At 41.2% G+C, this 25,860-nt stretch overlaps 1 protein-coding gene across 1 annotated transcript in view; it reads right to left on the bottom strand.

Moving 5' to 3' along the window:
• The window catches only part of SEPTIN3 (septin 3), a 743,127-nt gene that overhangs the window by 551,943 nt on the left and 165,324 nt on the right, over window positions 1-25,860 (bottom strand). The gene's annotated exons all lie outside the window — the stretch shown is intronic.

Consider the following 25,860-nt stretch of genomic DNA (forward strand, 5'->3'; position numbering starts at 1 on the left):
TATGTCAATATTAAGGTGGTTAAAATATAAGATGTGAATCAAACCATTTCTGAACAGACAGTGTCAGGAAAACAATTGTCTCAGCCTATCTAATCCCTGGTCTTTTCCACGAAAGTCCTATACTCATAAACTACCCATATATCTATTTCTGTACAATGCTAAAACAAAGTGGCTAAATTTGCCACTGACCATCACTACTGACTTCACCACTGCTTGGCTTTAAAGCAATTAAACTGGCTAGAACTTTAATGCTACCCTACTTTATCTCAACTAATCACAACCCAGAAATTAATATACAGATCAGATAAGTCTGGAACATCTCCTATACCAATAGGTACCAACCCAAATACTTAGGTCAATAGATAAAATGTTGCTGTAAAGTAATAAACATAACAATTCTGCAGGTGTGTCTCTATGCTCCATATCTCCAAATTACAGTATTCCACATATTAATATTGATAAAGTACTCTGAGCCACAACAGAATGGCATTAAATATACTGATCCCAAGGATATTGCCAATATCCTGGCAGATCATTTCAGTGCCAACTTCACCCCCCTCTCACACCCTAAATGGCCCATCTCAGTACCAGAAGATTGACAAATTCCGGTAACAATGGCCACACAGGTAAAAAATGCACTCTCCAAAGCTGAGAATACAGCATCCATGGGACCAGATGACATCCCGGGCTGTATACTACATGAACTACAAAATGAACTGGCACCTCACCTAAGTATCATGTTTAATCATAGCCTCACCTCAGGCTTTGTGCCCACTGAGTGGCACACAGCTACAGTTATCCCACTCCACAAGGGGGGAACCACATTGAATCCCGGGAACTACCGCCCATCAGTCTGATGAGCCTGATCTGCAAGGCCATGGAACGTATTATCATGGAACTTATAAACAAAGACATTGGCAACTTTTAAACACTGGACCCCACCTAGTTTGGGTTCATGAAGGGCCAATCTTGTCTCCTGAACCTGATTGACTTCTTTGAATCAGTCTCCAGAGCTGTGGACGAGTGTAAAGCAGTCCACACAGCCTATCTGGACCTCGCCAAGGCCTTTGACACCATCCCCCACTCTGGAATCATAGATAGACTTACTAAGCTGGGCATTAATCCCCACGTCACTCGATGGGTTGCCAACTGGCTTACTGACAGACCCCACACTGTAAAAGTAGCTGACTCCAAATCCAGCTCCAGGCAAGTGACAAGTGGAATACCTCAGGGTTCAGTCCTGGGACCTCTCTTGTTTGGCATCTACTTCTCTGAAGTACAGGCCAACACTAAGGGACTCTGGCTAACAAAGTTTGCAGATGACTGCAAACTGGGAGCCATTATTGAATCCCCAAATGATGTGGATATTCTACAAAAGGGCCTTAGAGAAACAGATGCTTGGTGCCAGAGCCATGGACTCAAGCTCAATGCCAAGAGATGTATAGTTATCCCCTTTGGGAAAAAAACATGTACCCGTGAATTACCACATAGGTGGCAGTACACTAAACACTGAAAGTGTGATAAGAGACTTAGGGACACAGGTGGACAGTGGTCTCACCTTCAATAACCACATCACCACAACTGTCAGGAAATCCTTCTAGTGGCACACCTCATCACTAAGGGCTTTTCATCCAGAAAAAATGAAGTCATTGTCCCACTGTACTCATCCCTCATTAGACCCATTATAGAATACAATGCCCCCTTAAATTACTTAAAGGTATTAAATTTAATATGAGGTCACTTCAAAACCTCTTTAGTTCCTTGAATCTGATTCATTCATTTAATACTCTACAACCACTACATCTCAGCCCTAATCTAAGGTTGAATGGTCATATGTTAAACCTGGAACAATACCCCCTTCTCAAGAATACAACTATTTCGGACCTCTTCCCTTTCAAACAACAGTCTCTCTTGGATTTAAGAACTAATTTGAACTTACCTAAAAAATATACAATTATATTAAGACAAATCAGAGAATTAGTACATAATTACTTGGAACAATCCTTGGTATCTGATAAGGATATCTCAGCCTGTAAAGCATTGTGGAACCTGCTTCTTCTTAAAAAAAAAAGATCTCAAATACTTACAAAGCTATCATGGCATCCAAAACACATAACAAGCTCATTTTTTCCAATTCTTGGCTAAAATTTAATCCCTCTATTACCCATACTCAGATTTCAAAGGCCATAAGAATCAGTGCCAGACTCATACCCTTAAAAAAACTTAAATACACACAGCTCAAGATAATGAACAATGCGTACCTCACTCCTGACATACTTAACAAAATATATCCCAACCACCCCCCCCCCCTCAATGTCAATTTTGTCCTAAGCAAACATGATATATTACATGTTTTCTGGAGTTGCAAATGCTCATATAAACTATGGTGTGCTCTGAGAGTTTTACTGGAGAAAATTGGATACGAAAAATCTACTCTTTCTTGGGAATTTACTATTCTTCATATTCCACCTCCAGGTTTATCGGAGAGGAGATATAGAATTCTGATTTCTATTTTTATGCTAGTTAAATATTATATCTCTTTGAATTGGAAAAATAGACATATATTATCGTGGGAAGGGTTTAAGACTCTAGTTATTAAGCACCTCAAAGCACATAGATACGTATTTCACAACATTAATCACAAACCATTTCTTAAAGAATTTTGGAGAATACTTTTTGAACATATTTTAAAATAATTACATGTCTTTTTTGTAATACCCTTTGCTGATTTTTTTATCGCTTCATATATTGTTGGGCAATGTATAAATGTACATAGTTTCTTGTGTATCATGTTAATGTATGTTGTCTGTTGTTTTTCTTGTTATTATGTGATAAAACAATAAAGAGAATTAAAAAAAAAAAGAATACAATGCCCCATTTGGTATGTACCTCTCAAGACATCTGCAACAACTGGAAAGGCCGGAGAAATACCTTACTAAAAGAATCACAGGCCTAAAGCAGATGCCCTGTGCTGACCGCCTTAAAAAACTTCAGCTATACTCTGTCACATATCGTCTACTCAGAGGCGATCTCTACTTAACATACAAGGCCATGAGAAACCCAGAGCTGTTGGACATGTTACACTTAAAGAAATCCTAATCTCTTAGAGCCACATGCTCCAGGGATCTAAACCTTCTCATCACAATAAATAAAACATGCTGGAGGGATAGGTTCCTGACCCAGGGACTCCCCAGGCTCTGGAATAGACTGCCCATACATGTCAAGCAGAGCGCCTCCTTGGCCCTCTTCAAAAGGAACCTTGACAATTGGATGCTAGAAAGGAAATTCACCCCGGGGATCATGTCAGTCACCCTGCTAGACAGCGGCCCAGGGAAGTAAATAGTGAGGGAAGAAATAGCCAGGGAATTGTTATGGCTAGGCTTGTTTAGGGCCTAGGGCTGATAGCCTAGTACCAACCTATGAACCTATGAATCTAAGAAGCCATTAAGCATATAGAAAACCCCAAATCCTTCAAGTCACAATTAAGACAATTCCTCATGGACACCTGGTCCTGTTCATGTACTGCTCCCATCTAGCCTATACTTATCAATAAATCCAACTCACTATTTAAATGCAAAATAGGCAGTTCTACTCTGAAGAGCTAATTGCTACTTACTCTGCTGTTTTTCCCTTTTCACACTTTTCTCTTCCATACACACTACATATCTAAATATTCCTTTTCAACATGTCTGTTTTTTAACACCTTTTGTGAATTATCAGTTGTGACATTGGCAAATTTACATTTATATAAAAGTAATCAAACTGTATTAAATTAACATTAGCAAGCATTATACTTCACATATATTGCTAAATATCATATAACCTAAGCAACATTACATAACTTATTCAATTCATGCCCCTTTTTTCAAACAAGAAACATCTTTATTAAGCCATCCCTTACAACATAACCAATTATACACATATGTCTGCTTTTGGACTATCTTCTTATCCTTTCTTTGTCAATATCACAGCTATGCCAACCATTAAACATATAACCTTTCTCCCTCATCTCTAATGTCACGTTAAATCTCTCTGCACTAATCTCCCAGTTTGTTTCTGCTCATCACAGCCTATAGCCCCATCATCTCTGAGCAGTCGTAACACTGTTTTGTACTCTTAAACTTGGTCTTACTCAACTATAATTTTTCTTTTTCTCAATTATATTCAAGTCAGCCTACCACAGTACCAATTATTATGGACCTGTTGTACCTTATCAATGACTGTATACTTAACTATCTCTTCTAGTCCTGTTACTTTTGAGATTTTTGTGGCTGGTGTTACCACATTGGTAAATAAATATATGTCTATGTCTGTTAGTGCTATCATATCTTTATCATTGTATACATTGTGCATTGAATTATAAATGTAAAACTTTATTGCAAAATGTAAAACTTCATCAGGAGCTTTTCTCCCCAGGCCCATTCAGATCATCAAAGGCTAATAAAAATAGAATAAATAATACAGCAGAAAATGCATGATGTGTTTGCATGCTGTTACAGTTTGAGCGATATTACTCTTAAGTGTCTCCACTGATTGCAGGTGTATAATATGACAAAAACAGATCCTCTTCATGTCACTGAACCACTCACCCACCCATGTTCATGTGGATGGACAACACTGTGAAAGCTTTTATTTGCTTTAAGCTATGATTCATATACTGAATGATTCAGAAACATTCATGAAGTGAGCATTCATTAGAATAATGTCCAAACCTATGTGATACAAACCCCAGCAACTGCATAGAGCCTCCTCATGGTATGGAAGAAAATGAAGAGCATGAGTGATGCAACTCACTACACCTGTGAGCAAGGGCTTTGTGAAGGAGAAAAGGTGAGGTAGGTTTTACTTCTTGCTTAAAGACTTGTTTTGCTGCACTGTGTCCCAGAAGTGTTTATTGTGCAAATGCACATTTGGAAAATTATTGTCTTGAAATGCTTGCTACCCATTGCAATCTACTACTGCAATATCATGGGAAAGCAAGGTAGATGCTATAAATGTGATTGGACATATAACTAGAGAACTGCCCTTATAATGAATCTGTAAGTCATAATTTAAAGGTTCTCCCACTGAAAACTGTTTGACTTTATAAAGTGACATTGCATTGTATGTTACAGGAGCTTCTGCATGTGTCAGTACTGGGGCCTGATGTTGTTGTGGCACTGTTGTACAGCTCACCTGTTCCTGCTGACCTTACAGATGGGAAAAGAGTAACTAACCTCCATTAGGAAGTCTCTGCAAAGTATACTCATTTTTCTAGATTTGCATGTTGTTGTTTTTTTCTGTGGGGTTGAGAGTTTAGGAGCAAGAGCACAATAACAGTACCATAGCAGAACTTTTACTGCAAGTCAGACCATGGAGCATACGGCAGATAGCATACAGCTACGGATTTCAGTTACAGCTGGGTTTTGCCCTAATAGGTTCAGGTGGTCTACAAGTGAGGTATAGCTTGTGTACTGAATATGGTTATTTGCAGGTTTGCAATTTGTGCCCATTGTGATTGATGGGGTTGTAAGTGGGGGAGGGGGAAATGCCTGTGGCTGTACAATGTTGTCATGTACATCAATCTGTCAGCCTATTATGTTAAGATATTAAAATGAAAGCAACACAGCCTGAGCTTAGTGTTCAACTGCACTGCATTGTGTGGAAAGCTCTGCATTTGACACTGAAGTGAAACAGTATTCCACTGTTCTGCTTTCGATAGTGGTGATTCCACTTTTTGTTCTCTGATTGGCTCCCAAATAATAATTATAGCCAATTGACAAAGAGAGAGAAATGGAGCTAATCAGAGAATGATTGACCTTAAGCAGACAGTCAGAATGCCAAGTAAAAGTCCATGGCTTCTGAGTTGCCTGTAACGATACCCTGAAAGATGAACAATGAAAGAAAATATCACTTTTCCCCCTCGCTAAATGCAGTTCTGGCAAATTGTATTTAAAGAGAGGGAGAAAAAAATAAAATAGAAGCAAAAGAGTACCAAAGTAAATAACTACAGTACCAGCAGTTAAAAGGATTCAGACCAAAAACATGAGGCAAAAATGTTGACATTCTGCAAAATTCCAGGCAGTTGAGAGGTATGACAATGGTGAATATGTGTGTGTGTGTGTGTGTGTGTGTGTGTGTGTGTGTGTGTGCGTGTGTGTGTATGCGTGTGTGTGTGTGTGTGTGTGTGTGTGTGTGTGTGTGTGTGTGTGTGTGTGTGTATGTGTGTGAGTGTCATAGCTCTCAACCTCTTAGCACAAGAAATTTGGACATAGCTTTAATTAATAGGGGAACAAAGGCTCAAAAAAGGAACCAATTTTAAGTATTGTTCTTATAAACTTAGAAAGTTGTTAAAATAACAGGATTTGTGTTACCATGCATTTTCTGAAAGATATAAAGTTTAAAACTCAAATGTATGTAATTATTTAGAGACACAGTTTTCAATGGTTTGCCTGAAAACCATAAATTTTATGAGGAAAAAAACACAAATATGAGGCAAAAATCCGGACACTTGAGAAGTAAGGTCTGTATATAAGCATCTGACAATGTATTGGCTCAAGAATCAGGGATGAAGGCAAAAAAAAAAACTGGACGCAAAGTTCCCAAATAAGGCAGATTTTAAATATCACCACATACTTTGAAATTTGATAAAATAACACATTTTGCCTTACCATGCATTTTATGAAGTCTAAAACTCAAACTGTTAATGATGACTCCGGGACTGCAGTCCTCAGTATGTGAAAAATGTCTGAAGAACAAGAGAAAATATGAGGGACATTCAGCAAAGTCAAGGATAGCTGAGAATGTCATATGTCTATGTGTGAGGAGGGGGCAATGGAGATGTAATACTTTAGACTGTGTGTGTCTGACAGCAGTGACTTCACTGTTGGTACAATGTATGTATTTCTACCTTCATTGAATCAGAAGTAAACATCTGAGAAGTACTGGGTCAATAAAGTGGCACTAATTGCTGGATACATTTCAGTGAGTGGGCATGTGGTGGGTCACCTGTGTATCTGTGCTTTTGCTTCTGTCTGTGACTATCTGTATCCAGCAGTTATAGCTACTTAATTTGCAAAGTATCCTTGGATGTTTTATTCTGAATGAATAAAGACATACATAAATTATAGTGTGTGTGTGTGTGTGTGTGTGTGTGTGTGTGTGTGTGTGTGTGTGTGTGTGTGTGTGTGTGTGTGTGTGTGTGTGTGTGTGTGTGTGTGTGTGTGTGTGTGTGTGTGTGTGTGTGTGTGTGTGTGTGTGTGTGTGTGTGTGTGGGGGGGGGTGTATATGTGTTGTATGTGTATGACTTTCTCTATATGAGTGAGTCACTCTCTTTTTGCTTCTACATCTGTGTGTGTATATATGTAAATGTCTGTGTCTGCAGGAGAGTGTGTGTATTATTAAATAATTGCATAATGTATATTTGGTTGAAAGGCCATGGCCATGGTCAAGTTATGCTTTTCTCACAGTGCGAAAATAGGGTGTTCCACATTTAGGCTGTTTGTCACATGTTTGCTATGGTCGGTGTTCCACAGTGGCCTCTTAGCAGGTTGAGACCTATGAGCCTGAATGGTGTACTGCTGATGATGTCATATGAGAGGCATTGTGGGAGTGTGGGTTTTACTAAATAATGTAAAACAAAACCAAACAACACAAACCAAATTAAGTGGGGGGGGCTATGGCTCCCACTCCCCCCAATGTGGGGGGCTGTGCCCCCCACCCCCTAACTATATATATTAACACCAGGATTACACTACAATGGGGAAAAGGACATATGCCTTTGACTTGCCTTAGAGTATAACTTGTCAGTGAAATGAGTTTTAGGTGAAATGAACTTTAGGTGATTTGGTCTAATTGAAATGGTTATCAGTGAAATGATCTTTCAGTAAAGTGATACAAATTCATACATATATATATATATATATATATATATATATATATATATATAAAATTTATATATATATATATATATATATATATATATATATATATATAAAAATAAATATTAATATGTAATATATGTAGCGATATACATATAAAATGCACACACACACACATATATATATATATATATATATATATATATATAATAAATAAATACATATATATATATATATAAATATCTCTGTATGTACCTAAAAAAAAAAAAAAAAAAATATATATATATATATATATATATATATATATATATATATATATATATATAGTGCAGTTGGGCATCACATCCATACTCTGAACCTCTTACTACAACAAATCTGTCCAGGGGCTGTCAAAATTGGGGTCAATGGGCCCAAACTAGGGACCATTTTTAATTATTGCCCTTATACCTTCCTCCCCAGCAGCAACTATTCTGCCTTACAACAAAATAATAAGTCCAGCTAAGTTTTGAAACTAGGGCCCTGCAAATGACCATCAAAGTAATTATCAGTTAGTACAATCATTCAACAGTAGGGAAAGGAGTCTGTAGAATCAGTCAGGTTCTCTATATATACAGGTATATATGTATGGAGATGCATATATGTGGACAAATCTATACACACTATAGAGAGAGAGAGAGAGAGAGAGACCGCGAGAGAGAGAGAGAGAGAGAGAGAGAGAGAGATACATCTAAATTTATATCTACATATATGCATACACACATATATATATATGAAAAGGTGAATAAATAAATATATATATATATATATATATATATATATATATATATATATATATATATATACACATAAATATACATAAATATATAACAACTACAAACACATGCAACCTGAAGGTCATGCTGCTGCACCCTAGAAGTCTAAATCTGAAAATGCACTCACTGGAGGTATTCCTTCAAAATGGGGGACAATGACATTTGTGCTGTAGCAGAGACCTGGTTAAAGGCAGCAGGAAGCATCCCTGCACTACCAGCCTATAACTCATTCCACACCTTTTGGCTGCAGAACTTGGACTGAAGCTCCAAAGGTGGTGGTATTTCCATAGTCATAAAGGATGCACACGCCTCCAGAGTGGTAGACCAACATTATGCATGACAGATTCTGCAGGTGTAGCTAACATTGGGTAAGACAGTGGTTCAGGTTGTAGCCTGCTATACATCCCCAAACATGTCCCAAGACTCGCAATCTATGTCCCTAAACACCCTGGAGAATATTAGTGTCCAACCTAACACTCTCATACTGGTTGACTTCAACTACCCCACCATTAACTGGGAAAGCTACTTATGTACCAATGCACTTGCCCATCACATCGACCTGGTCCTTACTAACATGAGTGATTGTTGCTGTACACCAATAGTCAACTCCTCACTTATTAGATCTGACCACAAAGTAATCACTTTGAAAATCCACAGCCCTCTCACCCCTCCCCCATCTCCCTGCACAGGTAACCACAATGAAAAGCCTTTCCAAAGCTAACAATGGCCTCCTAAAAACAGAGATGGCTAACCTCATGGCAGCCATGCAAATGGAGACTAGTTGCATGACTGCTGAATCAAATAACAATGCACTATGAACATGTACACAAATGCATGGATACTGCCATACACAATAGAAGCAAGGCCCCCACCTGCATAAAAGGAAGCCAATCTGGTGGTCCCTGCCCATAAAGAAACTGTACAACAGAAGGAGGGAACTGATACGGATTAAGGTGAAGTCCCAAGACTGGAAAAAAAACCTTATCAGCCTCAATTAAAGATTGAGCTCCCTCATCAAATACTACATTGTTAGCTGTAAAATATAGATATATATTATATATATATATATATATATATATATATATATATATATATATATATATATATATATGCATACATGTCTCAAAATGCCCATACAAACATACGCTGCTGATAGACCACACATAACTGGGGCAGCATGCGCAGTTGGATACAAAAGGACCCATGACACTCACATCTGCCCCCCCCCCACACAGTCCAAATAAATTAGTGAACAGTACACTGCTGCACTACTACAACATCATGATAGGCCATACACAATAGTCAGACATACAACAACCTCTTAGCAAAACAACTAAAATGACTGAACATGGCAAAGAGAAATGCAGCCATCCAGTAATTTACAAACTGTCATACAACTCTTCATATGCCTCATCCTTACCCTTTGCCACATCTCTCTTTGCCATGCATCTCATCTCCTCACACTCCTGTCTACTTTTCTCAAATCTTTTACAGTCCTACACCCTCTTCCTCATCCTCTTTCTCTGTATACGGTCTTGTACTTCCTCAGTTCACCACCAGGTCTCCTTGTACTATTTCCTTCATCCACATGTCACACCAAGCACTTTTCTAGCCATCGCCCTTAGTAGTTCTGCTGTACTTCACAAAATATGTGGTAAATTGACAGTGCCACCCAGTGTCTGTCTTAATCCTTCCTTGAACTCCACCTCAACATCACCCTTTTCCAATTGACACCCTGTGATCCTTGCTGCTGAATTCACACTCCCCCCCTTCTTGATCACCAACATCATCCTGCAGACCAACATTTTGTGCTGCCTAAATACACTTTCCCCTTCACCACTTTATAGTCTCCAATCTCCTTCAAACTGGCCCTCCTACATTGGATATATTCCATCTGTGGCATCTAACTACAGTCTTGTAACTCACCATATGCTCCTCCCTCGTGTTATAGTACATATTCACCAGGGCCATGAATATCTGTTTTGCAAACCCCACTACCATCTCACCATCTGCATTCCTTTTAACACCATGCATACCCATCACTTCCACGGACCCACTGTTCCCTCCACCAACATGGCCATTGACATCTGCTGCAATGACCACTCTGTCACCCTTGGATACAGTCATCACCACATCATATAAATGACTTCACATTTCTCTTTGTCATCCATCACACAACCAAGTTGTATAGCATATGGGCCCTTGCCAACCTTGGGGCACACACCCCAGTACAACACCAGGGTACAGAGGTCAACATACTGGAGATGGGTGGCACCCACACAGTGGACAGGGAGCATGCACATAAGGGCCCATTGGGGATTAGTAGACTAATGTATCAGACATACTTGTATCTGTATTGTATCTACAACCATGTGTCAGGTCCAATTGCAGTTGTGGATGGGGTTTTCTAATGCACACAGGTGCACATCTATGGTGAGGACAGAACATTGTGTATTATTGGGGTTAGTACTGTAAATGTGCAGACATGCTGCATCCATCCTGTACTAAGGCCACATGTGAGTCTGGTGACAATACCTCCCTCCCACAACTACCTAGGACCCCCTGGCCTGCAGATGGGACAGCAGCTTGAAGCTCGTGAGTATGACATAGTTCTGTTGTTGCCTGGAAATACCACAGGCATGTGAAGGGCATGCAATTTACCATGCACACAACTATCAGTCATAGCTATATTGCTTTATGTAATAGCTATATTGCTTTATGTGCATGTTCACTTATGGTGGGGTTAACTGCATTGCATCACAGTGGTCACCACTGGGGCCTATCTGACATGAAGTCAACATTCCCATAGCATACCTCACTGCTTATCAGTGCCAAGACATATGGACAGAGGCCAGCAAAATGGGCTGGACAAATGGCCTAAGGTGGGGACATGTGTGACAGATTAGTGGTATACAATGTATATAAATTGTGTATACACCCCTGTTAAGATGCAAGATGTTTCTGTTACATACAAATTAGGGCTACAGTTTGTTAGTCCACACCTCTTTCTGCCTTTAATGTGACCCATAACATGAACATTCACTTGTAAAAACAAGCATCTGGAATCATATGTTGCACCTACAAGCCTGGCCACCTGTGAGGGTGGCAGACATCATATCAGCATGATGTTTGAGTCAGGTATGATATCTCATGCTGCCCTATGTGTCAGTACACTCATTGTGGCCTATATGGCTACAATATCACATGCATGGCCATTGTTGAGGCACACGACCACTTCTGACCATGTATAGGTTGCAAACATCTGGATATTCCAGACACATATGTACAGAGGACTGTACAATGGTTTAACTTGCAGCATGTGAGGCAGATGCTGTTACCACACTATATAAAGTAATGGCAGTGGGAGGTGGTCACCAGCCTTGTATGATACACACATCAAAATGGTATAAGCCACACAAGATATGATCCTCACACACAAACAGTTGCCAGTATTGGGATAGGAACCATTGCATATCTAGTTATCTCTACTATAGTGCTATACAGTTGTCAGATGCACCTCAGAACTTATACATTTTCATGCAGTCCAAAGGTACTTCTAAGGTGGGTGACATCAACAGGACTACTAAATTGGAGTGAGGGAAGTGTAAAGGGTAGTACACAGGTCAAAAATGGTATAACCCACACACTACATGACTCTCACACAGACACATCCAAACAGTTGCCAGTAGGGAAATTAGAACTCCTGCCTATATAATTACTTCTACTATAGTGCTATGCAGTTATCAGATGCACCACAGAAATTATACACTTTCACCTCGTCCAAAGGTACTTCTAAGTTGGATGACATCAACAGGACTACTAAATTGGAGGGAGGGGAAATGTAAAGGGTAGTACACAGGTTAAAAAATGGTATAACCCACACACTATATGATTCTTACACAAGCACACACGCACACACAGTTGCCAGTAGTGTGATTAGAACTTCTGCCTATCTAGTTATTTCTACTATAGTGCTACACAGTTATCAGATGTGCCACAGAGCTTATACATTTTCACCTCATCCAAAGGTACTTCTAAGGTGGATGACATCAACAGGACTACTTAATTGGGGAGAGGGGAAGTGTGAAGGGTAGTAGACAAGTCAAAAATGGTATAAGCCAGACAGTACATGGTACACACACACTCACTAGTATTGGGATTAGAACTCCTGCCTATCTAGTTATGTCTACTACAGAGTTATGCAGTTACTGCATGCACTATAGAGCTTACTGAACATCCACATGGCCAAAGCTGCTGATAACTGCACAGCTGAGGTAAAGTATTACAGACGGTAGAAATTCTGCCATCAGTTCCACCCTCATATCATGCTAGTTCTTTCTGTCTTGCACTTCAAATAGTATTATGGCTTGGCACTTCAGGTTATTGTATCAATAAGTGTGGCACACCTGGGAGATATCAGCATTACTCATTCATCACAGACATAGCCTCAGCATTTACTAGTTATGTCTACCCCTCCTGGCATGACTGAATCACAGTTTTCTGTGCTTTCACCCATTAGCCTGGTGCACTTGTCCATTCTGAGGCACTGTTGCAACTGCCTCATGTACGCAGACAACCCGCCCCTCTAAAGTCCAAACACTCAGACCTGTGAGAGTTACCCATAAATTACCCAATGTGGACATATGCACTCTTCAGCAAAGACTGGACTAGCAGGTCAAGAGGATATGATCAACACCTGCACCACATCATATGAAACACATAGCTCACCATGACACCCACTTTGACAGCCATGACATACAGTGAAAAGCCTCACTCACACCCACCTTCACAGAGGAACTCAATGAACATTTACCTAAACAGCATAGACCAGCAAGACAGACACTCACTCAGACACCACAACATGGCACATATCAAGGGACATGTATTTAACCTGCACAGTGTGCCCCTCAACCTAAGCTCTTAAGGCTAACCACCTTGCACAATACATTGATCATGGGTAACTCAATACTGAGGCACACACATATCCCGCTCACTAAGTTGAATATGGAGCAGGTAACAGCCAAATATCTATCACATGCCAGCATCCAACACAATGCACAGCCAATCATGGCAGTCCACAACAACTACGAGTATCACTCTATGTCCATGTGGTTGTGAATGACCTGGGACACACCTCCCTGGACTACATGACAAGAGACATGATTGAACTCTCTGATTATGTGGTCCAGGCAGGTGTGACAGTAGCCCTGAGCAGTATACCGCCATCACCCAGAATGATGCTGCAGTACTATCAACAGATGATTGACTGCGACATTGGCTTACATGTTTTGTGTCATTCTCAGGGGATCCAGTATTTCTCTGCTTGGGATGACATGATTGACAGAATTCAATGACTTGCCACAGATGTCCTACATCTGTCAGTGCTGGGTTTCCAGGTACTGGCTTAATGTCTTTCCACCCCTATAATGCCTTATCAGGCAGTGTTCCTAATGTAATTACCACCATAACAGCTAGACATGTATAAATTCTGAGGGTCATACTGCTCAACAGTAGACATCTAACTGTCAGGATGCAGTCACTCAAAGCACTTGTCAGAGTGGAGGACATTAACATTTCTGCTGCAATGGGGAGGTGGTTCACAGCAGCAGACAGCAGTATCAGGCTATAATGCATTCCACAGCTGTCAGCCCCCAAACATGGACCACACCACACCTCCACAGGTGGTGTTGTCTCCATATTCATTATAGATAGGAACACCTCCAGACTAGTATCCCAGAATAATGCATTGGAGATACTTCCTGTACAACTGCCTTGGGGTAATAGTGCAATTCAGACCATAGCGTGCTATGGGTCCACATCTATGTTCCTAGACTGTCAATGCACATTCCTCAACACCATGTCATCTATGAAGGTCTAACGCAGCACTGACATAGTATGAGACTTCAACTACCCCTCCATCACCTGGGGAAAGTAGTCAAGTGCCAGTACAGTGGCCCAACACTTCCTGGGATTTATCATTTCCAATGTCCTGGACCAGCTCATACTGACCCCCAGTAGAAGATGCAACAAACTTGACCTGTGTTGACTACTTAAATATGGGACTGTTGCCCATCCACAATTGTCAATCCCTGCATGATGAGATCCACACAGGCTGTTATCAACATGGAACTCAACATGTCAGCCACACCCCCCAGAAATGTAACCACCTTGCAAAACTTCTCCAAAACTGACTTTGCAGCCATAAAAACATGGGTGGATGACTTCACTACACCCATGGCAATGGAAAACAGCTGCATAACTGTTGAATCATACACATATGCACTATACAAGCAGGTGCATGAATACACTGTACTAGCCATAGCCAACAGAACCCAGACACTGTCCTCCAAACACTGGGAGATAATGTGATGGTCCCCTGCCATTACTAAAGTGTACAACAGAAGGAGGACACTGTTGCATAGAAAGGTGGCGTCCCATGACTGTTGAACTCCCTTATTAGCCTCAAACACAACTTGAGATCCCTCATGGAATCCCCTACATGCATCTATGAAGGCAGACATGCAGCAGACACTGACGACAATCACAAAAGCCTTTGATAGTTACATCAACAAACTCCAAAGCATTAAACACAAGTGCTATGAGTTATTGCATAATGCTAATACTTATCCTGAGACAACACATATTGGCCACAGTCTTGGCAACACATTGAGTGCAAGCTTTACTCCTCCCCCCCACAAATGTACAATCACAATGGCAGATGAATGACAAGCACCCAGCAGTATTGCAGGCCAGGTTAGACCTACATTGTCCACAGACAAGAATACAGCTTCCATGGGACACCAACATATCCATGGCTGTGTTCTGCATGACATAAAAAGTGACATTGGACCAAATCTGTGTGCCCTGGTCAGTCACAGCCACACCTCAGGCTTTGTCCCTCAAATGTGGCACACAGCTACAGTCATCCCTCTCCATAAAGGGGTAGTATCTACAGACCCTGGGGAATATTGGCCCCTTAGCCTGACAGGTCTACTATGTAGGGGTATGGACCTCATCATCAGGGACTTGACTGACCAAGATATAGGTGATCTCCTAACACTGGACCCACACAGTTTGACTTTGTGAATGGCAGACCATGCCTGCTCAACCTGGTTGATGTCTTTGACTGAGTCACCAGGGCTGTGTATGACAGTAAGGCACTGCATACAGCCTACATAAGTCTGTCTAAATCTTGTGTTACCATCCCTCATGAGGGATTATTGATAAACCCCACAAACTAATTATCAACCCATATATCATTGTTTGTTTTGCAAATTGGTTCACAGAACACACAAGTATGACAGTGGCAAACTCCAGGTCAGACTGGCAAGCAGTCACAAGTGGAGTCCCGCAGGGATCAGTACTGGGTAGTGTCCTGTCCAGCATCTACTTCTCAAGAGTCCAGCCCAACACAGAGGGACTCTGGCTGACTAAGTTCACAGAGGACTACAAGCTGGTAGCTATCATTGACTCCACAAGTGATGCACACATCCCAAAGAAAGGCCTAAGTGAGACCACTTTGTGGTGTGGAAACCATGCCCAGAAGCTTGACACCACAATATGCATGATCATTCCCCTTGGCAAAACACTCAGTTCCCAGTAAGTACCACACTGACGGGAGCCCTATGAACACTGTATGCATTATAATAGATCTGGGGACACAGGTTGGCAGCAACATCTTCTTCAAGCACCACATTGCCACTGTGGTCAGGAAGTCCTTCTACATGGCACATTGCATTACCAAGGGTTTTGCATCCAGGAAGACAGAGGTAATGATCTCTGTCTAGTATTCCCTCATTAGACCACTCCTCAAGTATTATGGCCCCTTTGTCATCTAGGTTCATAGGTTCATAGTTTAGTACTAAGCTAACTGCCCTTGCGAGCCATTTTAAGCCTAGCCAATTATCCCTTGTGAGACTCAAACCCTGCACCTTGTGTTTGTAAGGCAAACACCTTAGCCATTAAGCCACCCTCCCAAGTATGTACCTCACTAGATACCTGCTACAGCTGTGTAAGCCACCGAAGCACCTCACAAAGGGGTTCCTAGGCATTAGACACACATCCTACACAGACTCAGCAGACCCAAGCTATTATCTCTGTCATATCAACTAATTAGCAGCTATCTGTGCTTGACTTACAAAGCCATATCTGACCCAGCTGGTTTAGGGATGCTACATATAAATCCATCTACACCACACACTGTAGAGACTTCTACCTCAGTACCACAATCACTACAACATGCTGGTGGGAAAGGTCCCTCACCAAGAGGCTGCACATGCCCTGGAATACACTTCCCTTACATGTCATGCAGAGAACGTAGCCGACCTGGTTCCAGAGCAACTTGATGAGTGGATGGGTAATAGACAGTTCAACCTAAGGATCACTGCAGTGGCTATACCTGATACAGGCACTGGGATGTAACATCGGGTGGAACAATGGCAGGGCCCTTCTATGTGCTAGGCTTGTTAAGGCTCCTGGGCCATTACCTACTGCACACTTGTGAACCTATGAAGGGAATGACATCAGCAAGACTGATAAAGTAGTACAGTGGGTGTTTAACCTATCAAAATACTTCATCCTCAAACAGACACACATACACTTGCCTGATGTTAGAGTAGAATCCCTGCCTAACTAGTGATATGTATCATAGTGGTACCCAGTTACCACATGTGCTACAGAGCTTACTGGGCTGAGAGTTGGCCAAAGGTGTTGATATGGGGAATGACATCAGCAGGACTGATAAAGTAGGGCAGTGGGTGGGAAACATATCAAAATACTACTACTTACAAACATACATACCCATACACACATTTGCCAGAAGAGTAGAACCCCTGCCAACCTAGTCATTTGTACTATAGTGTTAAGCATTTATCACATGCACTACTGAGCTTACAGGGCTGGCAACTGGCCAAGGTTGCTGATAAGGGACTGACATCATCTGGACTGATAAGATGGGACACTGTGAAGTGTTGTGGTTGGGAATGGCATAAAACTGTTTCACCTCTAAACAAACACACAACTCCCACAATCTTGCACACATAACTGTCACACACACACCCACACTTCAACATTTGGCAGGACTGAGATTAGTACTCCTACCTAACTAGTTATTTGTACTATCATGTGATGCAGTTATCGCATGCACCGCAGGCCTTATGGAGTTGAGGCCTGATGGAAGGCACTTCTAAGATGACTGATATCTGCACGGCTGCTAAAGTGGGGAAAGTGGAGGTTCACTGGGTTTGAATGGACCCAAAGCCTTTTAGTTGTACACACACACACACACACACACACACACACACACACACACACACACACACACACACACACACACACACATACACACACACACACAAACACTTTTACATTTGCCAGGACTGAGATTAGACCTCCTATCTAACTAGTTGTTTGTACTATCTTGTTATGCAGGTATCACATGTGCCACAGAGCTTATGGGGCTGGGCCTAACAAACATGACTGCAATGGTGACAGACATCTTCAGGACTGATAAGGTGGGGCAATGGAAAGTGCACTGGGTAGGGAAGGCCTGTTCATTCCTAGATCCTACTGACATTTCTCTAAGTGTATGAGCATGCCCAGTGTGTCCTTCTGGAGTACATGTTGGACTCCATTCCAGGGATTGTTGTACTCCAGTATTGTTTGTTTTGTGCTACAGCCATACCTGTCAACTTGTTGGTGCAGGATATCTGGAGATAGCCTATTAAAATGTGGGGAGAATAGGCCATACAATAGTTGTGACAATTTTTCTCAATAATTTATGGGTTGCAAGGGTTACAGGGCTGGTTTTAGCAGACATCTGTCATATATGGCATTTGACACTGTCATGTACTGTTTCAGCACCTGTTGATATACCTCCTCAAATCATCACAGTGATTTACCAGAGGAATACAGGATGGATGATGCACACACAAGGTGTATGGGACAAATGCTATACATTCTTGCACTATCCAGCCTGTTGAGGGGTGTGCCTTCAAGCAATTGACTGCTGGTGCTGTGGAAATGGTCCAGTACCTTGGGGATAAATTACAATGGTGGAATCTCTGTGCATTTATGTTCTGGCCTGGTCTGATTTCCAGTCCATAGTTGGATAATATAAATCAGACAAGATCAGGGTGACTGGCAGACACCAGATATATTTGTAGGGGATAGGATATATGGGGTGTGTGTGTCCTGGGCTGATATGTTTGGCAATAGCTACCAGTGCTTTGCATTGGGCTCTCCTCAAAGGAGACTTGGAGGGTCTTGTGTGTGTCAGACTGTTTGACCAGCCTGGAGGTCTGTGTTTGTTACACATATATGTATGACCCACCTAATTTTGCTTGGATGGCCACATGTTGGGGTCAGGATGTTGCATAGGATGAGTGATCAGGGAGGGGTGTGTTACTCCCCATGGCTGTGGCCAAGGGTTCTGTGGGTGTGGACATGTCACCATCTTCCAAGGTTAGGCCTGCCTGCAGGGGGTGCATTCCCATGTTTAAACTCTGAGCTCTGCCTGTCAACTGTATGAAGTATCACAGAATGTCCACATCCATGACTCATATATCTTGTTGTTTACTCAAACAAGTGTGGTTTTCCAGCACAAGTGTTTTGCAAGTCACTTGGGGTTGAAGTCAGATATTACAGACAGCTGACATTGCAGTTTCAGACTTCATACCTATCACAGATTATATGCTACTACCAATCATTCCATCAACATTATAACATTATTAGAGCAGTATTTCACTGGTGTCCTTCTCTTTGGACCTTCATCACCCCATTATTCATGGCTTTGTCCCGATTTCTGGCTCCCTGAGGCTGGCAGATTTGCTCCTAACAGTTGTCTGCATGGCCTTTCTTTGCATTTTGTGGACTGTGTTATGTTGGTGTTGTGAACTCCATGGCACTCCCTAAATGGCACTGTGAGTGGAGCATAGGCATTTGCCAGAGGCCTGTAGGCCAGGTGTGAGAGATGCAGGCCATCTGTAGCAGGGCAGTGCATTCTGATGATCATATGCTCCTAGGCTGCCAGCAGGAGACACCCCTGGGATGGTACCAGTAAGTTGACTGTGGGTGTTACTGACAATTGGTTTATGTTACTATTGAGCCATCAGTCTGGGTGACAGCTAGATGCTGCTTAAGTCTACGAACATGTTACTGCATTTCTATGGGACTATGGGGGGGTGGGTGACACGACTGTACACATTACATATCTGCACAGAGTGTGCTGATATTTGCCTAAAATTTTGGTCCCATGTAGCATGGTGGTGTGCCTTATCTTTCATACTATGGGCATAACAGTATCAACCACAGGTCGGATTGTCAAATTGTTCTGGCATAGACATGCGTAGTTACAGACATCTTACCTTTCAAAGCCATACTGCCACTGCCAGGCCTGCTGTGATATCACGGTGTAAGAGTCTGTGGGTGGGGATTTCATGGGTTTCACCATGTGGGGGCCTTTGCCTGGCATTTCTGTATGGTTGTGTACAGCTGATCTGCTGTGTGGGGTTGGTGGTGGGTATGGAACCCCCACTTTGACATTCATGCATGTGACCTATGACCCCCCAGTTATTTGGGTCACAACATATTTGGGTCACTGCAGTGCTGTTTGTCAACTAAGGTGGTACTGCATGGTGTGGTTAGGGCAGTACTGGGGATACACATCCTGCTGTTCCAAAGAGCTGTCAGCTGTCTGTTGCTATCCCAGTTAACCACCCCATTCCCTTACATGCTTGATCAATACCATAGATATGATATCAGAAATGTCCATTCAATTATTTTAATTTGTTACACAGACTGGTTACCTTGTGCCAGTAACTGTTGTGAGGGTGGTGCTTGAGGGCTGACTATGTCGGATGTACATGATACACTGCCTATACATGGTCAGGTATAGTTGGTGTGATGTTTGGCATCCATTTTACTGTATGTGTGAGTCAGAGTGTGAGAGAGATCAGTCCTTGGGGCCCTACAGTGTCAGTGCATGTGCTGTGTGTTGCCTCTTTGCCAAGGCCAGGGCATACTGGGCACACCTCTATCTGTCTACAGGGGCAGGCTCAGGATATTCCTCCTCCATGTCACTCTGTGCTTCTGGAGGCCTTGGCAATAGTGGGGGCTGTGTCTCTTCCCCATTTTGTTCATGCTGCAGCTGTTTCTACAGGATCCTATTGTGTAGCATGGCACAAACTATGACCATGTGTGCGCATGTGGCTGGAGAGTACTGCAAGGCTCCACCGGATATATCAAGGCAGCGGAACCATGAATTGAGCATCCCAAACACACGCTCTACAATCATCATGATTTGTGCGTGTGCCTCATTATGGTGTTCTTGTGTGGGTGTGTGTGCATTTCTGATGGGTGCCATCATCCATGGCTCTAGTGCGTAGCCAGCATCCCCCACTAAATGGTCATATGGGATGTCCCCTTTTGGTAAACCACTGATACACCTGTGAGAAATGCCAGATGTGGGAGTCATAATAACTTCCAGGGCAGCCAGAATACACATTCATGGTAATGCCCTGGGTATCACACATGACCTGGCAGTTGGAGTTGAACCTCTTGTGGTTTATGTAGACCCTACCTCATTCACCAGGTGGTGCTTTGATGTGGCTATACGTGCAGTCTATGGCACCCAATACCTCTGGGTAGTCTGCTACATGGTGGAAGAGATGTATATTGCCAGTCAGCACCTTATGGGTGCTGGGGAATTTAATGTGCTCCACAGCATGTGTTTGCATGGCATCCAGGAACTGGTGGAGTATCCTGGACACAGATGCCTGTGAGACCCCCATGATATCCCCAGTTGCTCTTTGGAAAGTACCTGTAGCTAGTATTCTTAGAGCTACACATCCACTGGGATGGGTTCCCCTCTGTTTGTTCTGGATGTGAGGCAAGGTCATCACAGCTCCACAATTTGCTGCAGTATGTCTCTGTCCACCTTGTAGCTCTCTACTATGTCCAGGTCATGTAGCCCCTGTTATGTTACCCTGGGCCTGAACACTCTTCTCGTCCTCTTCATAAGTCTTGGGCGGTTGTCAGCATTGTCTTCTTCACCACCCTCAGCCTCTTCCACATACTGATGTATGAGAGCAACAGCAGCCCCTAACATTTTGGTAGTTTTGTCAGGTAAAATTTCCCCATCTGTGTACACCGGTGGTGTGGAGTTTGTGGAAAAAAACAGACTACAAGGTGTTTGCATAGTTTATAGTGGTGTGCTGCAGATGCTGCCTGTGTGATTGGCTGAGTAGGATACCTTCCACCTGCCAGCTCTATTACTTGTATTTGAGTGCCTCTATTCTGCTATTTCCCATTTTTTTCTTGTTCCACTTGCCATTTCCTGTATTTTTTTAGTTTTGTGGTTTAAATCCCAGTGCGCGCCGCACACACCCATTTAGGCAAGGTAAACAAGTTTATACAGCCTCGGACACATCCCCTTGCTGACATATTCACAGTGCTGCCATTTCCTGGGGGAGTTTTTTTGGGTTTAAGTCCCAGTGCATGCTGCACACACCCGTTTAGCTAAGATAAAGACATTTTAGCAGAACTGTCTCACCCCGGATGCGAACACGCTCTTCATTTCATGGTGTAAGACATTACAGCCTCAGAACCCTCCCCCCCCTTTGCTTAGCTGTGCTTAGCTAAGAGCAAACCTGGGCAACAGTGCTTCAATGTGCTTACAGTAAGCATGACACACCCTCTTTTGTTATCATTTACTTCTCCTGCTTATACGCCCATATTAGAGCACCTACAGGGTTAGGTGCAGTCTGATATTTAGAAGAAATTTGTGATTCAGTAAGATTCCCCTCATTTGCATATCCCAATGCCTTACTCCATAGTTACTGCACTTACACTGGGCCTTTCCCTTAGCAACCACTGTTCTCATGTATTGTTTTCATTCTACATGGCATTGACTATAATAGCAAAATGCAGATTTCCCTGAAAATTACTTTTTCCCTTTTTTTTCTTCTTTTATTTTCAGCACAATCCCATTTGTGCACCACTGCCCTATGCTTAAACAGCTGAGATTGGCCAAAAAAAAAAAGTTTTATTTTCTAAAATTTAAGCTATTTTTCATACCAATGGCCATATATTTGGCCATTGGAATGCCTACTAAATGTAATACATGCTTTCTTTTGAGCTGTCATGCCTCCGTTTTGTAATTTGCAGAAATGTGTTCAGCTACTAGCTGAATACATTTCTGCTTTGTACACTGTTCAGGCACGGACAAATGCCTGCTTCCTGGATCGCTAATTCACCTCATTTGCATGGTTTTCACCAGCAAATGAGGTAATTAGCATATAGCAGTGGTGTCCATGCTGGAGTAGTGTAGAAGTGCTCATGCATGTCACGGGAGCGCAGATCCTGGATCGCTCATCGGCCATAGTGTAGAAGTGCTCGTGCATGTCCCGGGAGCTCAGATCCTGGATCGCTCATCGGCCATATTGTGTGCAGCAGCTATTACACTATTCCTGCACTCCATGCAGAGCTTGCTGAATCCAGCCGCAAGTCTTTGTTCTTCATAGAATTTAACTGTCGTCTTATCCTAGTAGAAAGTTTCCTAATCGTTTTCGCAATTTAAAAAGCATTACAGGTCACACAAGTACTCAAATATGCAACTGTTTCAGAGTTGCAGTCGTGTCTTTCCATACATACAATATTCCTCTCGTAACAGTCTAAACTCTCATTTTTTCCTACATTAATATGTCCACAAACTTAACAATGACCACATTTGTGCATATCATTTTTTCCACACTATTAAAAACCTCCAGTTTCTTTCAAAATTTTGCTCATTATTTATATATATATATATATATATATATATATATATATATATATATATAAATATATACATATGTATATATATATATATATATATATATATATATATATATATGTTTGCTATTGAAATGTGGAAATTGCAATGATCGACCAATGGAAAAGTTGAACTGAAATGCAGAAATCCATAAAGTCTATAAGGTGCAATTTTAAAACTAAATTAACTATCACCCATAGTTTGATGAATTCCACATAGCATTAGGTGACGCCAGTCACCCAAGCTGTGCAGCATAACTTACTGTTAGACTGTTAAGCCAATGGCACATGGTTTTTACTATTTTTCAGGGGGGCAAGCCCCCCACACCCATTACAAATTATATATACCAACTCCAAGATTGCACAACAGTGAGGAAATGGGTAAATTCCCTGTTCCTCATTGTACTGCAATTTCCACTCACAATACCGAACTCAGACTATCGAATTACACTGCACATTCGGTATTGTGTATTCGTTGTAGTCTGGTTTGACATTCTGCCTTTTTGAAATGTGCCTTTTGAGCACATGCCATTCGATCACCGTCACTATGAGATTTCAATAATAAACCTATATATATATATATATATATATATATATATATATATGTATATATATCAACACTGGTTCCTTACCTAAAATTTTATTAAGATCTGAACTTCCTTCTATAATACACCACTTTTTTCTTATTGCATCTTTAATTTCATGTGCATCAATACTGTATTTAGTGGGACAATTTAGACTAAATTTACCATCATTTTTTGTAACTAGTTTATCCATACCATCATCTTCATCTTTCAACAATAAACGGTGCCATTTCCTTACCTTATTCATTTTCATCTTTTAGGAAATTTCACAAATGAGGTCCATATCATATCATCTCAGCCAAAAATAATTACTTTAATTCTTCAAACTAAGTTTAAAATCTTTCTTGTTCACTAGTAAGTCTACGTACTCTGATCATCTGACATTTTAACACACCCATCTTCATGTACATGGGATGGACACCTGATGCATGTAAACACATTAACAAACTCTGGTTTTCTATAAATACTAGACTCCAACTTTCCACCTTTATATTAATACCTTAAAAGATAATGCTATTTTTGTACCATTTTTATGTAAATTTCAGAAAGTATGTAGTATTGTTTAAATAGTGCAAATAAATCATAAAAAAAATGTCCTCATTCTTCTGCACAATAAAAATATCATTAATAAAATGCTTAACATTATACTTTCCTTAAAAGTTGATTCACAAATTCAATTTCCAATTGAGCCATAATTATATTGTTATATGATGGAGCTATACTGGCCCCCATCACTACCCCCTTAACGTGTTATAAAATAACCTAGGACTTCAAACAAAAAAATATATATTTTCTAAAATGTGCGTCATGTTACAAGCAGTTTAAATTTCTGAGAGTTATAAAGTTATAATTATTAAAGTATTGCCTCATCATTACTAGTCCTTGTTCTAAAAAAAAATACTTGTATACAAAGAATCCACATCTGTAATGGTGAAAGAATATGTACTGCCGCTCTCCTACTTTGGACACAATAGAAGAGTCCTTGTGGGTTCTGTTCAAGCAGCTTTATTATATACAAACATCACTATAGAAGTTTACTGACTTTAACTTAAGTAACATATACAAACTAACAACTGCAATCATACATGCTCACTCTCTGGCTGCACTCTCAAAATGGCACTCGGAATAGCACGTGATTAGTATTTATATGTGCACACTCAGTCCTTGATACGCTCTTAAAGACACAGCACATACACTCTGATCTACATCCTCCCTCTTTGAGAAATAGATCATGCAACATTATGAATCTATTTGGCATGAAGATAATACAAGTAGTTCTTTGTCATGCAGTTATACAAGGCTAGGTACATATATATAGTTACATCCATGTTGCTGTGTATTTCACACTGGGCCTGGAAACTTGACCATATCATGTGACATAATACTGGGAATTAGGTTTAGCAACTGGAGCTGTCTCTACAGAATGCTCATCCTTGGGAGTATTTGGAACATCTTCAGGAATAGAAGTAGAGGTTGAAACACACTCTGGGATGGGAACAATGTCTGGTTCACTCTGAGATCTAGAGTCTGTATCACAGGAACAATGTTGCAATGATTATTCTGGTACAGGAATAAGATGTCTGTAATTTCTCCTGTACTTCACACCCTCAGATTTTACAAGGTAGGATCTCAGTTTGGTATAGGTACCTGTAACCTGACAAATCCGGTCAAAACCTTTCACCGTTTGTATCCTCACTGTCTCTCCTTCCCTCAATGGATGAAGAAATCTGCTCAAGTTATCATAACTGGACTTCTCGATAGAACGTTTCTTGAATAATTGAGCCTTGATCGTTCTGC

The sequence above is a fragment of the Protopterus annectens genome, chromosome 1.part1 (assembly GCF_019279795.1).
Source record: "Protopterus annectens isolate FY-2018-M chromosome 1.part1, PAN1.0, whole genome shotgun sequence".
NCBI lineage: Eukaryota > Metazoa > Chordata > Ceratodontiformes > Protopteridae > Protopterus > Protopterus annectens.